This window comes from Natrix helvetica (genome assembly GCF_964273705.1).
Source record: "Natrix helvetica genome assembly, chromosome: 1".
Lineage (NCBI taxonomy): Eukaryota > Metazoa > Chordata > Lepidosauria > Squamata > Natricidae > Natrix > Natrix helvetica.
In genome coordinates, this window is record NC_138548.1 from 65,007,112 (window position 1) to 65,019,467 (window position 12,356).

Below are 12,356 nucleotides of genomic sequence, written 5' to 3' on the forward strand. Positions count from 1 at the left end.
CCTGAAAATACTCTCGTTGAGCGTCTTGATAGAACGCTCTTTCAGCTCTTTGTGTGTAATCTCTCTGGGGATACGCTCGCTCAACTCCTTGTGAGTAATCTCTCTGGGGATACGCTCGTTCAGCTCTTTGGAAATACTCTCTCTGGGTAAACACTTGTGGATTTCTCTCTGGGCGCCCTTTTTGATTTCGCCAAGCCCCTGGGTTGGGCTTCTGTTGGCGGTACATGGGTGGCTGCCGTGAGGCAGGGACTCCGCTCCGGCACACTCGTGCGATGTGCCCAAGTTTGTTGCAGTGCGAACAAACAACGTTCCTGAACCTACAAGTAGACCTGGGGTGATTCCCTCCGCAGCTTGCGCAGGGCGGCAAACGGGATCCGGGTCTCCCCCCAGGCCTCACGTGACTGCTCTGCATCAGGTGACTGTCCTCGAACTCGGGATTCTCGAAGTCGGGGCTTGTGTCCTCATAGTGAACTCTGGTTTGTCTTGGTGCTGGCTGGTTTACGTTGGCCCCTCGTTGTATGGTCACTGATGATTTCTCCGCTGACTCTGACGCTCTTGCTTCGTTTAACGCTGTCTGTAGGGTTAAATTCGGGTTTGCCAACAGCTTCTTTTGCAAAGAAATGTCTCTTAACCCACAGATGAGCTGCTCTAAGATGTGCTCTTCCAGATCTCTGTATTCGCAGTGAGTTGCTGCTTTTCGTAGGGCTGCAACATATTGATTGATGGATTCTCCCGCCTTCTGGGTCCTCATGTTGAATTCCTTGCGGCAGACATGGCAGGAAGGTTTTGGCGCGTAATGAGTTTGCAGAGTCTGTTGCAACGTCGTCCACGATACTGCCTGTATTGGAGTAGGCGCGGTGAGGTCTCTGGCCGTATTGAAGACTTCCTTTCCGCAGTAGCCGAGGAAGATGTTTTTCTTCCTCACATCGGTGATCCCCGTGTATTCGTTCGTTTCGAGGAAGCACTCGAAACGAATCATGAAAGCTTCCCATTCGTCGTTTGCTGGGTCGAAAGGAGCGGGGGGAGCATGCATCGCCATCTTCTCAGTTTGAATTTGCCGCGCTGCGGTGATCTGAGATGGCTGTCGGAATTACTGCCGAATTCCTGGGCTGGATCAAATCCGGAGATTCTGGAGGTAGCGTTCTTCGTCCTATCTGTCTCTCAATCCCACCTTCGTCGCCAATGTTAGATCTGGGCAACGAGAGACAGACTGCGGACACGAAGTGACTTAACAGCTCTTTATTAGTAGTAGTAGTGATCCAGCTTGTTCTGTAGTCGGAGGGTTCCCCTTTTATAGGGATTGGGCACGCCCCTCGACCAATCAGAGGGATACCTGTTTCCCGCTGTAGGAGCGGACCAGAGGGAAGACTTATCCCGATATATGTTAATATCTAACACGCTCATAGGTCTGGCAGATGCATACAATCTCCATTTCTTTCCTGTGGCTGACTGACTTCCCCAGTTACTGCTTCCCATTTCATCCTCTTGCCATTTCTTTTCTCTCACTTACTTGCACAGTCACTGGATTGGTACATTTTCTAGCCCGAGCCTTTGGATGGAGTGAGGTGTTAAATTGATAGGCGTGGCTATCTGACTGGTTGAGACCAGATGAATATGTAGGAGTGTGGGCTTCACAATCTACTTACTTCTGAGGAGGCTATGGAGAGGGGAATTGAATACCTTCTCTCTCAGACAAAAAAAATCCCTCACAAGACAATTTTGCCCCTTAAGAAGAAAGTGATATGTGTGTCTTTCTTCCTGACACCAGGCAATGCCCTCAGTGTTTTCACTGCTGCCTTTTTAAAGTGCATAATGTGCTTTCCGTTTTGCTCCTTTTTCTCTTACAATAAAATACACAGGAAACCAAACTAATGGCAACAAATACAGCAACCAAAAAAACTTAGAACTGACAATGAAGATAGAGAAATAGCAATAGCACTTAGACTTATATACAATCTATTAGTGCTTCATAGCATTCTTTGGCCAATTTAAAATGTCAGTATATTGCCTCCACCAATCTGAGTTCACATTTTACCAACCTCAGAAGGATGGAAAGCTGACTCAGTCTTGAGCCTGTCAGGATCGAACTCCAAACTGTGGACAGAGTTAGTCTGCAGTGCTGCCTTTGAACCACTGTGCCATCAGGGTTCCTATACAGAAATGGTGAATACTTCTGCCTTTCAGGATTAACTATTAACAGTAAGCAAACCAACATTCAAGAAATATGCCACGGTCCAGAAGAAGAGCCAATTTGGTGTAATGTTTAAGGCATTAGACTAGAAACTAGGAGACCAGTTCTAGTTCTATTGTAGGCACAAAACCAACTGAGTGACCTTCAGCTGGTCACTTCTCTCAGTCCTAGAAAGAGGGCAGTGGCAAAATACATTTCTAATCTTGTAAACGAAAACAAAAACCCAACAACCCTCAGGGATGCGTCCAGACAATTGCCAAGCATCAACAATGACAGAAGACAGAAAAAGAAGGCACAACGAAGGCCTTGAAATAAAATATTCAGATGCTGTGACATCTTTATACTTACATATATCAGAATTGTGCAGCTAACTGTTTTCCCTGTGACATACAATGGAAGTAAAAGTCCCATAGAACACCATTTGGTTGGGGGGAAAAGATTGTTGATTACATTCCTAATGAAAGCAACCAGTACCAGCAGATTTCTCTTGCAAAAGAATTCTTATAAGCAAGTCATTTTATTTCATTGGCAAGTCCTATAAAGGAGACATTTTGATGAGGATTGCAGCAAATGGTCAAATTTAAATCAGTTAAGATTACTTAGGTGGATATGCACCTGGATATGTTAATATATACCTTTATTTACTTATTTATTTATTTATTAAATCAATATATTGCCCATGTCACCATTGCAGCAACTAGGCAGCTTACAAAATTTATGATAACAAGCTGAGTTTACACGGTTCTCAAAGTCTTATTGTATGCATCAATATTTAATATGAAACTATTTGCACTTTTATTATTACAAATAACTTAGATTTAGGATTTAGGCCAAGATAAATGCAAAAATGCTAGGGAATTCCTGTGAAAACTGGTGTTCAGACAATTCAACCATCAATAGATCCATAGAGACAAACCACATTTACACACAATTCAAAAGAGACAATAAAAACAAACAGCAAACCTAGGAAGGAAATTTAATGCCTAGAATACATTCTGGTTCAATACCAGGCAAACAATCAGGCAGAAAACAATTCTTCAATCAAGAAATCACTAAAAGGGAAACCACATCCACATCAAAATTAGCAAGGAAAGCTATATATAAATAGGCAGCAAACCACACATTCATATGCACAGATGATGTTATATGGTTGAATAATGAACATCTACAAGCAAAAAACCAAGCTCAGCATCCCAAGAACTCCACTATTATTATAAATTAAAGGTAGTGTGAATATGGTTTAATAATGTATTAATAATGTTAGCATTATCCTATACTTTTTTCAAGGTTGAAAAAGCAAAATCAGAAACAGTTTCAGTCTTGATTTAAAATGAAAACGCTTTTGTGGCTTGGCTTACTCACAAAACATATTAGGGGCTGTTTAGTTTATAGATATTATATCTGTACTTATTTCCGTTCCATATGATCAGGAGTGAACAGCTTAATTTCTTGGATGCAGTTAGGGGGAAAGGTTTGAGTCAGAAGTTTTATTAAAAGGCCAATTGATGTAATAATATGCAGTGATTCTGATAAACTGACTGGGTTTATTAAATCCCTGTGAAGGCCTGCCACATACAATTGGCAAGGATCAGAGTATCATCCCATTCAAGAGATATCATTCCAAACAACTGATTGGAGAAATTAGTGAAAATGCTTGCATTAAAGGTACATTTTAATATCTATTGTCACAACTGCTTGATATAAAACCTATTTTATGATCTGGAAATCATCATAAAAATGCAGATTGAAATCCAATGATGAAATTGGGATTTTTACACATACACCTAACACATAGAAACATTAATTATTGTAAACTACTTATAATCATATATTTGAGATGTAAATCATATAAATTGAAATGCTAAATGAAAAAAACCCCAAAAACTTTAGGAAGAATAGAATAATTATTTCAGCACTGGTTATCCTATACTAGGTCTGTACAAAATTTTAAATAAAAAATAAGCAAGCACATTCTTACAGGCGTTGTGTTATGTTTGACTGACATTTTTATTTATATATTTATATATTGTATTTGTTTTAATATTGGAGGATTATTTGTTTTTTATTGTTGTATACTAGAGTCATGTTTGAGTTGGGTGGCCTTATAAATATAGTTAGTAAGTAAATAATAAATTGACTCATATAATACTGTGGAAATGCCATCGCAGACTTAAACAAAGGTAGAAATTGGTTAGAAATTTCAACTTTTTCTATTTTTATAGCTCCAAATTTTCAGTATGGGCTAAACCAAGATGTGATTGTTGGGACATCTGACTAAGAATCTATATTTTAATGTTAGTCAATGTTGATATGATAGTAGGCCTTCCCTAATGTTCACATGGAAAGTATTGAAAATTAGAGTCCATATGGTAATCCATGTGGTTTGTGCTCTATTTGCTGCAGCTTGAAACTAAAATTTTAAGGGATCTTATGAACATAACTGAAAGTAGGGTCCAGAGAATCACAGAATAACAGATTTGGAAGGGACCTTGGAAGTCTTCCAGTCCAACCTCCTGCTCAAGCAGGAGACCCTATGCCATTCCAGATAAATGTCTAATCTCTTCTTGAAAACCGCCGGTGACAGTGGCCCCTCTGGTTCCATCTACCTTTTGGATGACACTGTTGTCTGCTACATTTGTCAGTAACCCATTTGCCCAACTCCTTTTCTTCTATTGTTCCATCAACAGCCTCCAGCCCTCAAAATCAAAAGTGAAGCAAAAGATGAACACAAGCATCATTACAAGGTCAAATGTATCTGATGGCAATCAATGCTTCAGCAATGTTACAGTAACAAAATCCTTGTGGCCAACAATGGTCATATTTTCACTGAGAATTAGGCAAAAGTAGACAGGTAGCCCCAGCTTGACCAATCTAATTAATCCTCCCCATTATGTCACATTCTGATGATTGAATCATGATCATCACTGATAATAAATAAAATTCATTCTAATTCAACTTCCATTCTATCTATATATGTATAACTGTAACATCCTCAAAAAGTTAACATCATGCCTCAAGTTAACAAGGTTTAGGAAAGAATCCATTACCCAGTTATTTTTTGTGGTAATTTTCTCCTATTCACCCAACGTTCAGCCCTTGTAAGTTACTTCATACTAGTTTGCAAAGTCTTTGCAAAGCAAACTTTGTCTTAGTGTACTTTGAGGATTCTCAAAGTGCACTTGTAGTAGTTCAATTTCAAAGCAGCACTAGTTCAAAAAGCTCCAATTCCAACCTTAATCTTTACAATTTTGCACAAGGAAGATTTATTCTTCACCAGTCCTTCCTATCTCTTCTTTTCCTTTCACAGTCTAGAAGTAGAGGATGTCTTGAAAGCCTAGTGTTATAGTGTTATTCCAGCAGCATGATATATATTATAGCTAAAATGACCTCTACATTTTCAAGGTTTGCTAAACCTTAAATTTAAGCTACCTGTTTCATCCAAAGTATCTGAAACAATAACTTTCTTTATTTTGCAGCAAACATTACATTTAATGAGTATAGTGCACATCTAATGATACACTGAATCAGTATGAAGCCTCAAATAATGATTTCTGTTGGCACTATAAAAGGAATGTAATTTTTCTTGTTGAAATACCATTTTTCAGTTACTGCATGACTGATGTGGTAATTATCCCCTACACCTGGGATTTAAATCCAATCCTACAAGCCCATTTTCTGTTTGCAAGCTGTCAGACTGATGCATAGGCTTTGTTCTTATCTGGCAGTAGGCGAAGAATCGGTAATTCAGAAACAACAAAGTCACTGATGGGTCATCATGTAATCTGCACTGAAAATTGCAATCTGTAATGAGATTGGAAACACAGATGAGGTGACTAAAATTGATTACCTACCATAGTTGAAATTTTCAATTTTATTGCACAAATATGATCAAAGTAGTCCATAAGTTTGGGAGATTAGTTGCAAAAGAATAAAGATTACTTTAAAATTAGTTAAAAAGGAATGATATTAAAATGTAAATTTATTTTGGTTTATAGCAGGATAATTTATCTTCAAAGCGATTAAATTTTTCACATTTTTTTTTAAAAAAACCTCTCATTTACCATATGCAAAACTACGTGTCTATATTGTATATTCACTCTTGCAAGGAGACTGAAAGAACAGAAGAAAAAAAGGGAAAGAACTACTGAAATCACTAAGCATTTTTTTCTTAATAGATGATTTCCAATACATAGTAAACATTTGCCTTTGCTAAAGCCATCTATAATTCTAGATGCTAGGCAACTGTAGCCATGTCAAGAAACAATATTCTGAATTTTCTGTAACAATATTTTGCAAAATATGAAAATATTAGTCTCTCTGTGTCTCCCGCTCCCTCCCTCTCCCCTTCTCTCTCTCCTTTCTCTTTCTCCCTTCTATCCCCACCCTACCCCCCTGGAAGTAATAAATTTTCAGTAATAACTGAATGTAGTACATAGGAAACAGTGGGGGGGGATCTGATACACTAATGCAGATTAATAAATACACATGGATTGAAGATTAGTACTCCTTTTTTATTTTTTTTTATTTTTAAACAAACAGAAATGGACAGAACAAAAAACATAACAGCATCTTCCATTACAAATTATAGAAAGTGTGTCAGTTGATTACAAAATTTCTGTGCATCACTTCCATAGTCATCACTTGCAATTCATATCAAATCACATATTTTAAATCAAATACATATATACTGTATATTTATATATTTTACTTTATTTATTTATCAGCACAAATGCAACACACACACACACACACACACACACACACACCTATTTCCCTGGCTCAACTGATAAGGAGGCGAACCTGTGGCTTAGAGGCTAAGACTTCTGCCTAAGATATAATAGACAGCCCAGGTTCAAATCCCAGTAAGGGTATGGCTAGCTGATGAGAGCTAATTAGCTCGAAATAGATCTATACTAGTCTCCCTTTATTTATTTATCAGTACAAATACAACATATATATATATATATATATATATATATATATATATATATATATATATATATATATATATGTGTGTGTGTGTGTGTGTGTGTGTGTGTGTGTGTGTGTGTGTGTGTGTGTGTGTGTGTAATTGTACCTCAACCTTCATTAGTCTATGATTGTTTTTACATTCTTTTATATGAAATATTCTAAATCTAAACTAAATTTTTATAATGGCATTCCATTAGATATTCCTAAAAACATCCAATAACATTACATCTTTATAACATGTTCTAAATAAAAACTGATTATATTTAATAAGAAAGTTTTAAACTTCCTCTCATAGTCTTCATTTGTAGTTTATATAAAATTTCATATTGTCAAACTAATATATACATATGCATTATTATCATTATTAATCATCTGTTTGACTATAATTATTATCACTTCATTTTATACATAATTCTCTAAATTTAACTAAGTATTAACTTAATTTTTATTATACACTTTCATTACATCAACCTGTATCTTTCCAGTAATAGTGCAGTCTTATGTCTTTTGCCATTTGTAGAATTAGTATTCTGATTATTTTCTTGGTAAGTCTTGTATGGACTTCTCTTTGCAAGTTGTTGTTCATTTATTATCTCATAAAAACTCGAAACCCTCCATCTGCTCCTTCCATCAGCTTGTCTTTGATTATCACTGGTGCTTCTGTCAAGATTTCTCTCCTTACCTCCATCAATTTTTTTCTCTTTTCTTCTTCTGTACTTTGGAATCTGGGGTAGAGTTCCAGTCCATCTATCTCCCCTTTCCATATTCCGCTCTTGCCATTTCCAACCACGCTCAGTTTGTTGTCAGTAGCCACAATTTTCTTATCTCTTTGAAGATTACTATTCCTTTTGACTTACATTTTCCATCACCCATATTTAAATAAGCTGGGCCAATAATATTCACTGTCCTAATAACATATTTCAATGATAACACGTTTTGGTCTGAATGGGAAAAATTGAATCAGTTCAACTGGTGAGATCTTGTTTGATGTTGTACCTGAAAGTATCCTAGTAAAATTGAAGATCAAATGTTACACTAATCCATAATAAGGTAGGAGTGCTCTATAACTCATAAAAATATTCAAGTATAAATGAAAGAATGGCAATGTACTTGTGCAATATCACAGGAAAAGTGCATTTGGTTGTAACATATAGAAAAACTGGATGATGATACTCAGGGAAAACTCCTCCGTGATGATGCCAGCATTGACCAGGGAATTTGTCATTTCATAAGGGTACATATATGGAATATGAGGAAAACAAGATGAGGAAAATGTGATTTTGTCAAAATAGAAATGGTGAGTTTGCAATTAATATTTTAGGCATAGAAACTTGAATGACAAGTGGGTCATTTTAGATCAAATGACTATAAAATATACTATTCGGGAAATGAGAATTCTAAAAGAAAAGGCGCAGCTAATGATGCTCAATGAAAGTGTTGCTAATTAAGTGTTCAATTTCAACCAATAAAGAATTATATCAGATCTATTAGGCTGAATAGATATTTAGTGAATATCAATGTCATAGAAATATTTACATCACTATAAATGGAACAACCTAAACAATTCTGTGCTATATGCAAGCAATGTTAAATATAAGGATGGGTGTAGTTCTTATAAAGGATGACTAGAAGATTGAAGGAATCTTGAATTGTTGAAATTTTTGGACTGAGTTTTGAAAACAGAATTCTTCATTTCCAACACTCCTTTCAGAAACATAAACATATATTCCACTTTGCTGGATGGAAACATCCTAATCATTTAGACCATAAAATAAATAAGCGATATTAGGAAAAAAAAAAACTTCAATCCAATTAACTAGAATATGTCTAGGTACAGATTTTGAACAGGTTTATGAATTATTAGTAAAAATTAAAGAGAGTAGTTGCCAGTACAGAGAACTTACAGTCAGAATACAAGATCAATGTAAGAACACATCCAATACACATAACTTATGCAAAAGAGAACCTGTAGAAGTAGAAGAAGATAGGAGATATCATGAAAATCAAAATGGAAAAAAAATCTCAATATTTCAGAGGAAAATATCCAAGGGACTTGCAGAACATACTTTCATAATAGCCAAAGAAAGATGAAAACCTTGGGCAACAAAAAGGATATACTGTATAACTGAAGACAGACCTCCAATATGAAGCAAAAAAGATCCAGGAATGATGTCTCAATCAAGAACATAATCAAATGAAAGAAGATAGCAAGGGGAAAAAAGCATGTAATCTTTTTTCTAAGAAGATCAGTGATATCACATGAAAAAAAACAGGTAAGGTACAAATACACAATACTAATAAAAAGATAAACTTGTATGTATTCGATTATAGATCAACAGAAGTATCAAAGAATATTCAGCAATTAACCCTACTAGAAGGTGGTGTATGGCCTGGCTCAACTTTGATCCAACTATATCGCTCCTGACGGGTTTTTTATTTGGGGTATTTTAATTGTATTAAATTATTTAGGGGCTTTTAAACATTGTGTTTTTAATTGTTTTTTATTCATCAGCTCACCTCCTCCTTGTATATGTATATGTCTTGGTATACGTTTTTGTTATATGTATGTTTGTATATATATTTATTTCCTATGTTTTATTGTACGCCGCCCCGAGTCCTTCGGGAGAGGGTGCGGCTAAGAAATAAATATTTATTATTATTATTATTATTATTATTATTATTATTATTATTATTATTATTATTATTATTATTATTATTATTATTGACAATATATCTAACTGTAAAACCTATACTTCCGGTTATAGATGAAACATTTTTTAAATGTGTAAAACTGCAGAATAAGGGTCAGTTAAAAGGGACATGGTGGCTCAGTGGCTAAGACACTGAGCTTGTTGATTAGAAGGTCAGCAATTCAGCAGTTCAAATCCCTAGTGCCACATAGCAGAGTGAGCTCCTGTTACTTGTCCCAGCTTCTGCCAACCTAGTAGTTCGAAAGCATGTAAAAAATGCAAGTTCACCCTAGAGTCAGGAACAACTAGCATGCATGTGTGGGGGAAACTTTACCTTTAAAGTGCTAACACATTTAAGTCAACAAATTTGGAATGAGTCTATGTGGTTTAAGGGCTAGAATACAGGTTATCCTCATGTACCACAATTGGACCAGACAACTCTGTTTCTAAATGGCACAGTCATTAATCATGCTATCATATGACCACACCAACATGTGATGTCAGTTCTGACTGTAGTCATTAAGCAAATCACAGTTGCCATTAAGCATAATGTCATATGACTATGATTTGGGGGAGGGGTGTTCAATAATTTTTAAAAAGATTTTTAGAAAGAAGATAATATAAAGTTTAAAAAGGAAGAAAAGAAATTCAAGAAAACAAGAAATAAAAATAACTCTTCTTTAAGAAAGCAACTTCCCACTCTCCCCATGACAAATAAAAACAGTTTTGTAATCTTTTCACCTTTCTTAATTAACAAATATAAAAGGTGTCATCCCATAAGCGACTACTGAACAATAGGCAAATCGAATGAGTAACATTTTCTCCTTATCCAATTATCAGCAAAAAGTCCAAACAAAGCTCAAAAATATTAAACATTAATTAACATTTATAAAACCCAGCTTTCCATGCCTCAGTTCTTAGCTGTGGGCAAAACCCTATTTAAAAGGCATAAAAAATCCCAATATCCTAATGTAAACAAATAAAACCAATAAAAAGTTTAACATGAGAAAAAGAGACAATTTATCCTTTAAAATGAATAAGACAAACTCTAATACACAACATTTCTTCCATTCCATGTGGCAACAATCCCAGAGAGAGCTACTCTAAGCAGCAACATATCCCATTCAAATAAACATTTCATTTCTCAACTATTTACAAATATAAAATAATCCCAGTATCCTAATATAAACAAAAGATTAGAGTTTGGCATAACAAAAAGAGTTATCCTTAAGTTTTAATACATTATAAGCAAGTCTAATATGCTTCGTTTTTTCAGTCATGATATCAGTAAATCCAAAAAGAACAACCAGAATAATAATAAGCTCCATTTAACCCTTGTCAAATAAGCAGATTTTATATTTCTTTTTACATGACCACAACTTGTAACTTCCTGCTGGCTTCCCCACTGACTTTGTTTATCAGAAGTTGCTTGTAAAGACTGGAAATGTTGACCAAATGATTGTGGAACAATATATTGTCATAAATGTGAGATTTCTGCAGTAGATTTCTGCTATATTCTTAAAAAAAAACCTCTTGGTGGCTTACAAATATACTGCAGTAATAAAATACAAAGAACCCCCTAAATATAGAAAAGGGGTAAATGCCATAAGCATATGTAAAGGATAACAAAGCAGAAAGGGATGGTATTAGTCCTTTGAGATAGCCCAGACCAAAAGCACAGGTAAGAATACTAGTTCTAACTTTGTAGTAAGGTTACACTAACAGTATTTCATTAGATTGAAAGTATTTCGCCATTATTTTCCTTTTACTCTCTGGAAAAATGGGCAGGCTTCCTTCTGAAGCATTTCCCACACCCTTGCTCCTTTTATGGGCTGAGATATCTTTTGCACACTAGTTGCCAGTCTGCACCTGTCCCTCTGATCTTCCAAGGACATTCCTATGTATCAGTACAGATAGCTGGATTCAAAATAGAAGACCAAAACATCTATTTTGTTGACTGAAAGGAAGGTAAATAAGCATTGTTTTGAATATATATCATACACAGAAATGAAACATCTGGGTTATTGTTAAATATTGATAAAACAAAGTCAGTGTCAATCTGTATGCTTAATTAACTTCAACTCGATGGCAAGGAAGTTAAAGCTGTAGATGTCTTTGTTATCTCAGTAGATAAATATATGTAGATACTGTGCTAAAGAAGTAAAGAGGAGATTAATCCTAAGGAAGAAAATAATGACAAACATGGACAGGGTAATGAAGGATAAGGATATTTCAACAATGAAGGTCAAATAGTTAAAGCCATTGTGGTTTTTTGTAGTAATGAACAGCTGTTAAAACTGGGCACTGACAAAAAGTAAGAGAAAGGGAATAGAATTCCTCAAAGTATGGATCAGCAGATGGTTATAAAGAGTTCCATGAAAGATAAGGAGAATCTATTAATGAATCCTGAAGCAAATAAAGACAGACTATTCTCTTGAGATGATATTTATGAAGCAGAAACTTTCATACTTTAGGCATGCAATGCAAACAAATTATGAAGGTAA